Genomic DNA, 13,543 nt, shown 5'->3' with positions numbered 1-13,543 from the left:
ATAATAATCTACTCGCTAATAAACAATTTGGATTTAGGCCTAATAAAAGTACAACTGAGGCAGTGTACTACACCTTAGTTGATAATATAATTGATGATCTTGATAATAATTTGTATGTTAGTTTTAGAACCTATGATATGTCAAAAGCTTTTGACACGGTTAAACATGATATCTTATGTAACAAACTTAAATATTATGGATTTGATGAGAAATCGGTCAAGGTAATTACTCATATTTACGTAATAGGATACAGACTGTGTATAGTCAAGGTAACTACTCTCAGGGTAGAATAGTGAAATATGGTGTACCACAAGGTTCTGTATTAGGACCTCTTTTATTTAATATGTATATTAATTGGCCGTGGTGTCTCAGTCTGTAACGTGTGTGACTACCATGCTAAAGGTCCCGGGTTCAATCCCCGGACAGTTCAAATCCGGGAACTTTTCTAACGTTGGAAGCTGCCCCGGCACCCCCCTGTGTCGAATGACATGGGTACCTGGGGGAAACCAGGGGGGTGTACAGGCAGTCAGGGGTGTGATGCTGATCACATCACCCCCACTCATGGCGGGATGAAGAAAGTGTGAGGCATTACTCCCACACCCCCTATACGCCTTCATGGCACGGTGCTAAGCACAGGGGAGCACTTTACCTTTTATATATTAACGACCTACCTGCCAATAGCCAATATAGATAATGACCAAAGTGATGGATATTTTATTCACTGATGATTTTGCACTCAAAGTGAATAAGAAAGAAATACTAGATAATCGAACAAATATTCTTAAATATTGGTGTGCAGCCAATAACTTTGCTCTGAACCTAGAGAAAACTAGTGAAATAAATGTTACTTATAATAATAGGCCAGCAATAGAAGACACTAAGCAATTAAAATTCTTAGGTCTATATATTGATACACATCTAACATGGAATGATCATATTAATTACACAGCTAAAAAAGGTACATGGACTGAATGGATGTGTAGATAGTGATGTACTATTGAAAGTATATTATGCTCAAATTCATAGCATATTGAATTATGGTGTGCAGGTATGGGGTAATAACACACAAATAAATAAAATGTTCAAACTTCAAAAAAAGCAGGGAGAATAATCTGCAAGGAGGCCCCTAAATCACACTGTTGCCCTTTATATGTTAAGGTGGGAGTACTTGGTCTACCTTCACTGTATATCTACAGGATCTTATATTTAGTACATAATAATTTACATACGTTTCTGACAAACAGTATAAATCACCAATACAATACAAGAAATCGAGACAATCTAAGTATAAGAACATACCAACACAGTAAATCTCAAAAAAATATGACTTATATGGTGGTAAAAAATTACAATCAACTACCACAATACTTAAAATCTCTACAAATTAATAGTTTTAAGAAGTTTATTTTAAAAATTTTGAAAAATGAGTGTGTCTATGAAGTTAATGAATACTACTCAATAGATTCTGAGAAATATTTGTTCAATGAAATTTATACTAGAGATCTTGATACATGAAATTTGTCTTTACAATGCGAATCACCAATACAATACAAGAAATCTATTAACCTAGTTATGTATTTTATTTATTGTATAAATTAATAATATATAAGTTGACGATGTCGATATATTCTTATAATGTCTTATGGCAATAAAGATCTTACCTTATCTTTATACACTTGTGTGGGCTTCCTTCTGAATCTGGACTTGGGCTCGAACTTTCTTCTGGATCTATCTTCTTATATATCTATTGATCACGAATCTTTCGCTTTGCTAATTGTCCTATAGGCATTTTTCATGTCGGATTCATTCTTTTAGTATAGAAAGCGAAAATGAAGTGTTAAAATGAATATAGAAAAATAACAATATATTTTATTCAAACTTTAATGCATTTATCTTGTATTTATGTTTCATTCTTCCTCGAGTCGCTCATACATCACTTTTAGCTTGTTTTCTCTGCGCAGTGCCTTGTGGGAACAAAATGTCTACCAACAAGTACGGTAGAGGAGAAAACCATCAGATGAGCAAGTAGCGCACCACTAATACAAATCCAAGCAGCAAGGGTACGCATTTCCCCAAGGCAAATGGTGTCCCCCCCATCATGTCATAATCCCCAGAAAATATTTAATTAAGACAGTGTGTCTATTACTACCTTCTTACTGAAAGTCATTTCTTAAAGTGTTCCTTCTTCAATTTTATCATATCATCCCTCATCTTCATCTTCGCAATGGGCCAAAAGTGACAGAAAAGCGACATTAAATGGAAATATATAAAAATTTAGAAAATCAAGCATTTTCATGCTTGCCAAATCAACACACAAACAAACAAACCTCTTCTCTCATTCGTTCAGCAGTATGGCCTTGGTAACTAATGATCGCCAACTCGAGGCAATTCAGGTGCCTTATCGAAGCTACCTTTCAGCACTCAGGGTTTCTAACCTAGTTTGCTCCACACTTGCTGTCGTTCCAACATCTTACCTTGCTGTTTCTTGTACAGTCACGGACACTGCCGGCTTGTAAGGATTCCATTGAAAGTCAATGTATTCCTTACAAGCCGGCAGTGTCCGCGAATGAGCGAGCCCGGTTGCCACAGCTAGCTCGCTGCACCCTTCTGGAAGGGTGAGTGACCTCTGCCTCTTTCTACCTCGGCCTGTTTGTTCGGCTGAAGAGCCAACGGCACGAGAGTATCGGCAATAGTGTGCGAGCGAACGTCTGCTGTTAGCCCACGAAACGCTCTTTCTAAGGCCTCCTGCAGTATAGGTTAATTGACATTATCTAAATAATAGGAATAGTCCTTGTCATTAGTCAAAATCTTATGACTTGTACTATTTACATGATCAATAAAAAAATTATTAAAATAATCTGATGAGATTTCAGTCCATAGATCATTATTTCTTGTATCATTATTGGTCAAATTGCCACATTGCTTTACTTTTATTGCTTGCCTGAACAATTTGTTTATTATAAAAATCAATTTTGGCTTGCTTAATCAATTTGCCACATATATTTTAAATATTGTTGGTATAATTTACTATGATAAGAAGTATTATATAGTTTGCTTAGGTGGTATAGCTTACAACATTCATCCTTAAGTTTATATAGTTCTATAGTATACAAATGATTATGATTTTTATACTCATTAACTAATTTGATTGGAATAATTGAATTAACCGTCCATAGAAATATTTCCATAAATTTAGAAAACTTAGCTTCAGTGTTCTTAATAAAATATATATCTATCCAGTTAATTGCATTTATTAACTGTAAATAGAGGTGACTATTATTTAGATTAATTTACAGTGCAGAGTTGTCAGCTCTACGCCTAACCCCCAATATGAATGGAGGAACTACTACATAAGACAGACACAAACATATTAGACAGCACAATTACTACACAAGACGAACACAAACACATTAGACAGCATAACTACTACACAAGACACACACAAACACATCACAACTATAACACAATATAAACACAAACACACCACAACTACTAGTTTTTTCAAACTGGTAGCAAATTTTAACATGAGCTATCTGGAGAAGAGGTAGCGTGCTTGATTTTCACAAAGGAGGTCGTAGGTTCGATTCTCCACCAAGGCAGGATTTTTTTTAGGAGTTTATCGTTGGATGTAAAGTTTATCCACCGTGCTAAGAAGTTAACATTGGTCTCTATATTTCACGAGAGGAAGTTATTTCGATGATAGGAGGAAGTCACATGCCACGTGTAATGCGCAGAATCAAGTTACAAAGAGCTGTCTGTAATGGTGGTTTCGAATATTGAAAAGTTAGTGCGGAAAGTTTGTTATATCTGATACTCGTACTTTCTGTTCAAAGAAGACAAACATTTTAGATACAAGGCATAGAGGAATTAACGATCATTATGAGGTTTTGTATTTTTTATTTGTCACTCACTATATAAATACTTATCAGTAGTTTCTTATCGAATCGGCCTTCGTCGCAATAACAATTTACTTATATTAATTAGCGATTTACTATTAGTTTTAGATGCATGGTAAGATGGTGGTGAGGGGATTGACAACAGTCATTACGAAGGAACGGACATAAATTACCAATCTTAGCAATTTGAACTCATTAAACGCTCTCCTTCCTTACAGTACTGCACTACATCACTACTTAACATAACTGTATATCTTTTTTTAGTGTATAGAAATCAAATAATCAATATTTTAGGTGTCAGTGAAGAACAAACAATACATAACTTAAATAACATTACATTTTGCATCCTGAATACATATATGTGATTTGTGAATTAATCATGATGTGTGTGTTAACACAACATATGAACAATAACTAAAAAGAAAAGTTTTAACTTTAAATCCTGGAAATCTTCAACTTCTAAGGGGAAATATGTGCAGAAGGGACGTCCCTCAAGTGTGCACCGGATTCATTTTTTAAATATTCTAATATCAACGGTATCTGTTCAGCAAACAAAAAAATAAAATAAAAAAAGATAGAGGGTGGGATTTGAACGCACGACCTTTCACGCTTGACGAAACATAAGGGTAGCAGCTCCTAACCAACTGCTCTACATTAATTTCATGACGTTATAACCTTAAAAACATGTTGATGTTTATGAATGTGTTTCAAGCACATTTTCTCGACAAGTCGTGTAAAATATACGTTTTTCAGAACTGTTCGATATTATGCAAGGTATTGTAAATAAAATGTCCCATAAACTCCTCACAAATTTGCTTCTTTCTGCACAAACTTGATGGCAATTTCCTCCAGGTGGAGAAAAACTCTATTCAGTATTTCAAACCCCCAAAATTTCAAATCGAGCAAGCAGAATCGTAAATATCCTTCAAGGTTATTTTTCCAACTTATTATTTCTGTTTGATTGTGTATTGTGTAAAGCGGTTTATAGTTTCTAAGGTCATGGAAAGTGTTAAATTGAAAACCTCTCACCGCAGCATTTTTCGTCTAGTGGAAGGACAAACTCAAAGTTGGCTACTCTCACCTGGAGCCGAAGTGAAATGTTGCCAAGTTTACGATTTCGGGACTTAGAATTCCCTCGGGGCGGTCAAACAAGATGTTGCGAAGTGTACAAGGGTTGGATAAAAAGTAATGGCAACACTGGTATAATTGGTACTTGACTGTATTGGCAGAGGAGCACGTGTTACATTCCTTCAAAGTAATCGCTCCTCATCTCTACGACCTTCTGTCACACGTATGGAAGGCGTCGTACACCGTCAGCGCGTCCATCTCTGTCGATGTCCCGCAGTGACCGCCCTATAGCACGTATGATGGCTTCGCGCGTGTCATAGTGCTTCCCGCCCAGTGGTTCCTTCATTTTGACAAAATGGTCGTAATCACACGGTCTCATACCGGTGAATACGGCGGATGTTCCAGTACCTCCCACTACCAGTTATGCAGGAGCGCCGTCACATTGTTCGCAGTGTGACACCTTGCATTATCAAGCAGGATGATGGGACACCGTGCCATCGCTTCCTTCTTAATGCGAGACGAAGGTGTTGCAAGAAGGTGCAGAAATAGGCTGCGTTGACCGTCTGCCTGAGAGATGTTGTTCTTCTTGCCTAAACAAATTGTTAGGGCGCTTGCACTCTCGTCCTCTGCTTCAGAGCACTGCTGTTTTTGACTGAATAACATACAATCGCTCCCACTCACTATACTTCCTCGTCTGACATTCCTTTATCAGCCACGATTTATTTACTAAATGCATCCACTAAAATAAGAAATTTATATCCATGGAAGAAAAAATGATCTATGTGTACTCTGTGAAATGGTTCCTCTTCAGGCTTCCATGAAACATACTCTTGTTTGTTTGGTGCTCTTGAATGTCTTCTGCACACATCGCACGACAGAACATAATTCTCTATATCTGGTTCATGCTTGGCCACCAAAAGTACTTTCTAGCAACATGTTTGGATTTCACAACTCCAGAATGAAATTTGTGCAAGTCTTTTAGAACCTTATTTCTCAATAATTTTAGCACTACAATTCGCTCACCATGGCATAACATTCCATTATTGCAATTTAAGACATTTTTATTCTGAGAATATTTTTTCAATTCTCCATCAGCTTCGTTACGTGCTATATTCCTCCAATTCTTCTCTGTGTATTCATATGCTAGTAACAATGTTTCATCCTGTTTCATTGCTTCAATTACTTCCTGAACTCTTAAAGGATCTTCACTCATCAATGTCTCATTATCCAAAAAATAAATAGGTAAATCCTCTTCTTCATTCACTAAACATGACACAGGTAATCTGGACAAGACATCAGCTATCCCTACATTCTTCGTGTAATGAATGGAATAATCATAATTTGCTAGAAGTAACCTCCATCTTTGCCATCTCATAGAAACTGTAGGAGAAATTGCTTTGTCCGGATCTAATATCGATTTACCTGTTGAAGAATCTGTTAGAATTTTAAATTTGTTTCCTGCCAAATATATATGAAAATGTTTTATACCTTCCACTACTGCCAAACTTTCCTTGTCAGCTTGAGAGTAACTTTTCTGACTATCTGTTAAAGTAGCTGAAAAACATGCAATAGGTTTCAGCACTCCTTCTATTTCATGTGTCAACTGACAACCTATCCCATAGCCACTTGCATCCGTGACTAAAACTAATGGCAATCGAGTGTCAAATGCTACTAAAACAGGTGCAGAAACTAATAGCTGCTTAACTATCTGAAACTCCCTCTCACATTCTTCGTTCCAAAACCATTGTACACTCTTCCTTTGCAATAAATAAAGATTAGGTATCCTAGAACTCAAATTAGGCAAAAATCGTGCATGATACGCCACTAAACCCATGAATGTCGCCAATTCCTTTTTATTCTCAGGCACCTTACATTTTAACACTGCCTGAACATGTTCATTTGTAGGTAAAATTCCATGTTCCGTGAATTTCCTTCCTAGAAAATTTACTTCATGAACAAAAAATTCAGACTTCTGCAAATTTACCTTTACATTGTACTGCATCAATCTTTCCAAAACTAATACAGTTAGTTTGTAACAGTCATACAATGTATCTGCTCCTAAAAGAATGTCATCAATAAATGATACCACTCCATCAATACCACCAAGTATTGTGTCCATGGCTCTTTGAAATACTTGAGAACTTATTTTAGTTCCAAACGGGTAACGTTTATGTACGTACAAATGACCTTCATTTACAATGGTAAGAACACGTTGAGACTTTTCTTCGACTTATAATTGATGAAAAGCTGAACGTAGATCAATCTTCGTGTACCACTTATGTGAACCTAACTTATGATAAAGCTCGTCAAAAGTTGGAAGTGGATATTGTAAAGTATCTACATTTGGATTTACAGTTTTGCTATAGTCAGCACATACACGAATACTTCCATCTGCTTTTCACACAGGAACTACAGGACTACTCCAATCAGAACTTTCTATTTCTTCTAAGATTCCTTGCTGGCACAAATCTTTTATTGCCTTGCCTACTTCATCACGCATAAAGTAAGGTAGATTGTAACCTTTCCTTTTCACAGGTACAAATCCAGGCTTCAATGGAATTCTAACATTAATATTTCTTATAGGTTCTGAAATGTCATTATTGAACAAAATTTTAAATTTTACTAAAATATCAGATTTCAACTTCTCTGATTCCCCATTCGATCGATATGTCTGTGTACAAGCTCCTTGTAATACTATTCCAAAATATTTTGTCCATTTGCCCTTGTATAGTATCAAATACCAAACTTCTTCTCCAATCGCCAAAGAGAATACGCAATCCTGCTCGACCAAGTATAGGTTTTAAATCAGTTAAATCTCCTACTATAAACGGCATTTCATAACTCTGTGAGTTATACTTTACAGGTAAGGTAATTAGACCCTTAAACTTCAACTTTTCTCCAGTGATAGTACCATAGCAATTTTTGAGTGTTTTTTTACTGCTGTTTCTTGTACAGTCACGGACACTGTCGGCTTGTAATGAATACATTGACTTTCAATGGAATCCTTACAAGCCGGCAGTGTCCGTGACTGTACACCCAACATCAAAAGAGAATGAAGGCGAATTGTCCATCACTATTTTCATCTTGCCTGTAATACACAATGGAATGAGAGACGGCAATATGCAGAGGGTAATATCAGATTCGCACCAACATAAACCTTGAAACAACTCAAGGATGTAGGGGGCCTCCTCGATGGCGCAGTGGAAGCGTGGTTGCCTTGTCCCCTTGTCCTGGGTTCGATACTCGGTGGAGGATTCAACTTTAAACTGTAATTCCTAGTTCCGATTAGCCTTACTGTGCATAAAGTGGACTTTACACACCAAATCAATCAAAATCAACACAGGATGTAGAATTAATATGGAACGAAAATAGCAGTGGACAATTTGCCTACCATTATCTTTGTCTTGGACTGTACCTCTGTATCCTAGTCCCTGCGCCACTGATAGAGTGAGATGTATAAATATTACCAATACAAACTTCTTCACCTTCGCTTGCTTTGTTTCTCGAGGGGCTTAGTGGGGTACTATAGTAACGTGACATAGTCGCCTTGTAATCAAGAGATCCCAGGTTCGATATCTAGTGGAGTCCCATAGTTGATCGGATCCCACTTTAGATTGTAGGTCTAGATCCGATTAGCCTATTTGTACATAAAGTGGACTTAAAAAGAACTTCAAAGAAACTTTTTCGCAGTATGCTGTTTCCGGAATTGAGATAGAACGTGAACAAAACAATTAAGCCGTAACATAATTCCACTGCTTAAAAGTACATATACAATGTAAGAGAAAACTGAATATCAATGGATAACTTCCTTCGGGCATATTATTGAAAATGTATACCTAAAAGTAATCAGTTTTTGGGAGGGAAATATGTTTAATCTTAGGATTTTCATATTTATTAACAAATTTATGAGAACGTTCTTTTAAATAACATCCATTAACCAAAACTAAAACTCCAGTTTACTTCAGTTCTTGGTCCAAAACTTCATAATTATGCTTGTTAATATGTAATTGAAGTATTAAAACATAGACACGTGATATTTAGCATGTTTCATATGACAACACACAAAATACAGAATATTTCTTTATTGTTTATAAGTACAAATAATTTAAATTAGTCTCACATAAATTTAAATTTGAAACAGGTGATGTTTATATTTCAAATGCCTTTTATCTAGTTATTAGTTGCACCAATAAGATTTGCACATCACTGCAATGAAGCGTTCTAAGAATTTGTTCATTAAACACAATAGACATAAGTGTCCACTACGACAGACATAAGTGGCGTCGACAGAATGATGATAATCTGTTCAGGCATCCTCTTCGCTCCTTATAGAAGTGCATTTCCTTTTCAATTGTCTTAAAACTCAACTTCACCTCTTGCATTAAGCTCCTCTGCGATTCGTTAACTGACTTGCAGTGGAAGTTCATAAACTGGAGCGTACTATCGTGATCGAGGCGTCTGTTTTGGACGAAATAACGTCCAACCCGCTTCTCTGAAGCAATGCGTTGATCCGTAAGCTTCCTGCATACTTTTGCTTCCAAATCCTCTATCTCTTTGGTGAATCTCGACCTTGCAGTGTTATAGAGCAGTTTTTCCTTCAGTGCGGACGTCTCGGAGTCCATGAACTTTTTCAATTCTTCCTCAGCGCGTTTCCATTCATCGTCGTAGAGCATTGTGAAAGCCTTCTCTTCGTTCCCTCCAGCTTCCTCGATATCTTTCCTTCTGCGTGTCTTCTGAGGTTCGCGCTGAACTGTAACGAGTGCACTCATGGCCCCGAAATGACATATCATTCATACCTCGGCACGGGGCCAAACGTCGTTATGCGTACGGGAAACCGGTCGTGACTCTTACGGTCCAGGTTTTTAAGCTCGGTACTGAGACGGTCGTTTATTGTCGTACTATTGCGAGGCGGAGATAAATACCTTGAAATATTGCACTGTTTTGTTTACCTTAGATATGTAGATTTGAACATTCATAACACACTATTAGCATAATATCAGATACCTGAAAAACATCAAATAACAACACTGACGAACGGTAAAAGGTGAATATATATTGTAACAACAAAAAAATATTGCAATCAACAACTGTTACATTGCCTCCTCAATCACTCACTCATTCTCTCTCTCTCTCTTTCACACATCTGAGGTATTTTTACATGTGAAGTATAGATACAAATCATGGATCTCATTAACATACCATTCCTTTTTAGTTTTAAACCTTTATGTGAATTTAGGTTATTTGTCTGCCAGCTCCTGTGCTCTTTTAAATTAAATTATGTGCCAGTCCTCGGAAAGCGGTTATCTAAGACAATTGGGTCGGCGTTGTTAAATCTTTCGTTCGAATGAACGTATGCATCCAGCCGTAAGCACGACATTTAACAAGTTTCTCGGACGGGGGTAATACACATAAGCCTCTCTCGTCCAATGAGAACAAATACACCATTACATAGCGATGCAAGACTTATTCGGCTCCAGCTGCCGGAATACACAAATCAATCGTCGGCGCGAGCAAAAATTACATCAAAAACCACTACACAATAAATAATACTACTTCAGGCGTACGGCCTTGCAATATAAATTACGCTTTCCACAATATAAAGGACGCTTCAGTCAACTATTGACAAATTAAATGGCGCGACGGGGCGGTCGGTTACACAAAAATGGAGCACACTTTGACAATTTACACTAAAAATTAAAGTACTGGAATGGAGCTTTTAACTCTGAATGGAGACAATTAAATTAGAACATCTGAACATGAAATGACCCTTTTTTTTTATAACAATACCAAAAATTATCAGACACGGAAGTTAGGTTCGGGGTTCCTGAGTCACTTTCCAAATAAGTGAGACTTCAGCGTTAACAGTACGGCGTTGATACTAACAATGCACGTTTACATGGACATAGACCATCTGAAGAATACTCTACCGGACTCGGCTACATCGTGTAGTCATTCATCTCTTGCACACGGTTCCTTTGCGGCGAAATTGTTCTCCGAGGTCGATCGCGACGAAGGATGATTGCGACGATATGGTGTACTTGCACCTCCTTAGAACTTCGGGTGTTCCTCTCGTCACTAGCGTCGGGTGTATGTGGTCACGCGCCGTTCCGGAATCTCTCTAGTGTCGGGCATCAATTGGACGTCGATCTGGAATCATCTCTCTCTGGTAACGGGCTTCGATTGGACGTCGATCTGGAGTCGTCCCTCTCTCCCTCTCTCTCTCTCTCTCTCTTTGGTAACGGGCTTCGATTGGGACGTCAAACTGGAAACGTCCTTCTCTCTCTCTCTCTCTCTCTCTCTGTGTCTCTCTATCTGGTAACTGGCTTCGATTGGGATGTCGAACTGGAAACGTCCTTCGGGCTTTGGGCAGTGACTGGCTTTGGCTTCGGCTGGCTGGCTTCACCGGATGATGATGATGCATCATTGCAGGCGTCAGGGAAGTCGACGGACTCCCTTCTCTAACTCCTTTAGCCGCCCATTATTATGTAGTCCACGCTTGGCAAAAACAAATCACCGCGTAATACTTCACCAAAAATAAGGCGCACACTGGTAAAACTCTATCTGCAATTCGCTCACGGTACGTAGGAAAACAAAATACACGGAGACAAACAATAGTCACGCGAGAGTGTAGCGCGGAGATGCTCTCTCTATGAAATCCGGGTGAAAACTGTGTCCGACTCTAGGTACTCTCGATTTTATATCACTTTCGAATTTGTCCGTTGAAAAGCACGCTAAAGTGGCTTGGCTTCGGTTTCCGAGGAGATGGAAATGACCTCTGTCCATTGTCTTGAAACGTGGTCACCAGGCGCGTCCTCGAACCTTGTAGGCTTGGGCTCCAGCTGATTTTCCTGGTCATCCGTGAAAAATGGGTTCGCCCACCCGCTGTGACTTCTAGCCCGTTCCCGACGAAAATAATCATTTTGTCCGAGTTGGTGCAAATATGTCATGTTCTAAGCTGCAATGACAGTTCGGCTGTCACTCAGGAAAAACCCAACTCCCGACGTCTGGCTCGGATACAAATATATCCACAAAATAAATCAAACCTCACACTTCTATATATTTGAACATAAAATGAATCGATAAACAAAAAATAATTTATATCGAACTGCATTTCACATGTCACTGGATACAGTGACAGAACAACATTCATGTGCCCTCCCTTTGCTGCGAAAGTTAAGACCTCGGCTGCCGGGGGGTTCCCTCCTCTCGTGGTGGATTTGCTACGGATCCCCGTCAGCAGCTGCTGGTTCCTCTCGGCCCTGGTCGGAGTGGTCTTTTGGCTGTCGGCAAGGCCAATGGAAATACCAAAGAACTGGCTTTGCTTGTTCCTTTTTTTCTTCTCGTAGAAACAGGTCTCGTTGCATATTCGTCTGAGGTTACTTTCTAACTCTTTCAGGAGGTTCTCCGTCAATCTTCTCACCACATTGCGTTGAAATCTAGAAAAATTCAAAATTCTTTCTACTGTGGCGTTTTTATTCGAGGGCAAGAAATACTGAAGCTCTTCTTCCTGTTTTTGTTGCAGCTTGGTGCATCTCCATGCTAATGCGGTTTCCAAGCTGCCAACTTCCTCCTGGAAAACCGAGAGCGCGCCGTACTTCAAAGTTTTCTCTTCCACACGATTCATGGTGGAGGATCTTTTAGTTCTTATGGCCGAGTTGATTCTTACCATTGCCTTTTTCCACTCGACACGAATGTAGTTCCTGATAAACTTTTCCCCCGGTTGAAAATGCTGTTCCTCCTCTGCGAGCTGTGAGGGCGCTGTTTCTTCAACTTGTACCTCGATTTCCTCAAAGTGGTCTAGTTCAGTTTCGACATCTTTGTCAGATTCCCTCTTCCATTCGATATCTAAAGTCAAAACTCCAGAATAACCCTTCTCGCCTTCTTTGGAATCACGGGCTGTGACTTTCGGTTCCTTGGGTTCCGAACTCTTTACTTTGGCCACGTCTTGGCCTATCGGCAGCCATGCCTCGGATGTTACCTTTGCTGGTTCGGCAACGGTGCTGCTGTCTCCTCCGGGTGATTCATTTACATGGTGTTTCATTGCAGCGTCTCCAGGATCTTGAGGTTCTGCGGGCTAAAACGCATCAGCTGCCAGAGCGCCTTCATAATCCGTGGGCGTTTCCACACGATCTGCTGGCAGTTGACGCGTCGTGGCCTGTTATTCTCTCACGTTTTCTTTCCTTCCAAGCTATCTGTATCCCGTGGGACAAAAGACTGCAGTTCTCGTCACATCTTTCATGGACGTACCTATAAGACCTTTCTCCTTTCGCTGTTTGGGCTTCTGTGGGTGGTTGTACAGTCTTGGACACAGCTGGGTTGTAACGACCCTATTGAAGAAGCAGTGAAGCAAGCCATCCATGTCTGACCACCAAGACAACCCAAACAGCATTTCAATTCTGCGGCTTGTATACCAGTCACAGGTATACATCTCTGTAAATTGAGTATTGATGCTAGAGAGAAATATGAGATGAAGATTGTCGATCGTAATGTCTCGTTTTCTCTACATGCAATGATACTCGGTCCATGTTACGTTCCATCATTTAATGTTGTTTGGGAACGAACCTGACGGACTGGGTTTA

Source organism: Lepisma saccharinum, chromosome 12, assembly GCF_977018435.1.
Source record: "Lepisma saccharinum chromosome 12, izLepSacc3.1, whole genome shotgun sequence".
NCBI classification, from domain to species: domain Eukaryota; kingdom Metazoa; phylum Arthropoda; class Insecta; order Zygentoma; family Lepismatidae; genus Lepisma; species Lepisma saccharinum.
The sequence above is the reverse complement of the archived record's forward strand: the minus strand, read 5'-3'. Positions refer to the sequence as shown.